Raw genomic sequence first — 2,086 nt, forward strand, 5'->3', positions numbered from 1 at the left:
AGGAGGAGAAGGTTGGAACAGACACCGACGAGACTTTCCATTTCCTGCGGTGAATTATCGCGAGACATCCTCCTCGGCCGGATTCGCGGGGTTGACAGATGTAAACAAACCCCGTAGGAGTGGATTCGTTAAGCTGAGAATAGTCGTTGGGCTGTTGCCATGTCTCGGTTAAACAGAGAAAGTCAAACTTACGGTCGGCGAGGAGATCCTGGATGAGATGTCCTTTGCTCGTGAGTGAGCAGATGTTGAGCAGGCCAAAGTTGACGGAGTTGTCGCATCTGGGAGGAGTGTTAGCCGACTGGGCTAGGTAGGCTAGCACACTGTGGTCAGCGACCCGGCCAGCGTGGGGGGCGACGAGAGGTGGACCAGATGGACTTTATTGTGTTCGAGGTGTCTTCGTGGATGTTCCGACGAGACCCACGGTGGATATATCTCCGGCGGGGCAGGAAAGCAACGTCCAGGAGGAGAGGCGATGCAGCCGGCGGGGGTGCAGACGGGCGGGGACGAAGCTGGAGAAGCTCCGCAGCGGAGTATTGGAGCAGGCCCATCGCAGGTTGGCGATGGAAATGATAGAAAAGTCCAGAGAAGAACGGACTCGAAGGGCATCCCGCCAGCCAACACCGTGGCGACAAACCCCGCGGGGACTCGGTCGAAGTGGACACAGGACCGGTGACAGTTGTGGATAAAAACAAAAACAAAAAAAAAACCTGAACTAAAAACTTAGTGGCAGCAAGTCGCGCCAGCATTCACGCCCCTGAAATTTAGAAACAAACTCAACACTCTTCTTGGTTGAAAAGCTCTTTCATGTTAGAAGCTAAAAGAATGAAACTGCTGACCTCACCACGATAGGTATATAATACTAATTATAATTTAAAAAATATCGTTGTAACAGACTGAATGTTTGGATATTGCAGTTTGGCCAAAGTAGTGCAGAATACTTTGCCTCCGAAGACATTTACTATTATTAAACATTACATTGTTGCAATAAACTTAGAAGAACACAGGGTCTGATGATCAGAGAACAAAGAGAGGACGTGTTTGGTGCTTTCAGCAAACAGCAATTACTACAAATTAATTTTGTACTGCGCATAATGTTCAAATTTTCCAAAAATTAAACTGGAAACGTCTTGTCTTCGTGTCTGTTTCCAAACCTCTGTGGCACTGCTACATGACGGCTGTTAGCATCATCAAAGGAGTGTGTAGAACAAAAATTTTTTTTTTTTTTTTAATTTGACATGTGGGAATTAAAAACAACAACCAGAAGCTACCAGAACGTAGTTATCCAGTGTTGGTTTCTGATGCGCAACCTGAGTGACCCCACACTGGAGCAGGGTTCCTGTTTCCTGTCTTTAGCGAGCCCTCAGGGGTCCTGCTCTGTCAGGGGGGACAGATATGTTTAGGCCTGTTCTCTGTCCACTTTCCATAATTGTTCTTTAACCTCTGTGGGCAACATGTTGAAGAGGTCCTCTTCTACCACCAGACTCGTTCTCTTCAGCTGTCGACATTCGCCCAGCTCCATGGGCAGACTTTCCAAACGGTTCCCTCTCAGCTCCAGCTGCGTCAGTGAGGTCAACTCGCCGATCCGAGGGGGGAGAGAGTGCAGGCAATTGTTCCCCAAGTTCAAAGTGCGGAGCTTCTTGCACTGAAACAATTCTGTAGGAAGACTCTCGATCTGTATTTAAACAAAATAATGGGATTGTTAAGAAAAATGATAGAAGATATTAAGTACACAAAATTAAGTGCACAAAAAGTTAAGTGAAAAGTCGAGGAGGCTCAACCGCAACCCTATATTTGGGCTTCGCAATGGTGCTTAAACCGACTGTTGATGGTGCGAGAACATTTTCTAATCACCACAGAGATTGAAGCCTACAGACGTCAATGCAAAACATGTATGAACGCAAGAGCTAACGTTAGCTAAGACAGTTTTAGTTCAAGCACAGATACATGTTGTTGGGAAAAATTCTATTATGGATCTCATGTTTTTTCATCACCATTAAATTTTACATTGTTTAAGATGAAAACTGATGCTGAAGTACGTACCCTATTGGCTGTGACCGCTAGATACTGAAGATTCTGTAGGAAGCCA

Source organism: Cynoglossus semilaevis, chromosome W, assembly GCF_000523025.1.
Source record: "Cynoglossus semilaevis isolate Cse_v1.0 chromosome W, Cse_v1.0, whole genome shotgun sequence".
NCBI classification, from domain to species: Eukaryota; Metazoa; Chordata; class Actinopteri; order Pleuronectiformes; family Cynoglossidae; genus Cynoglossus; species Cynoglossus semilaevis.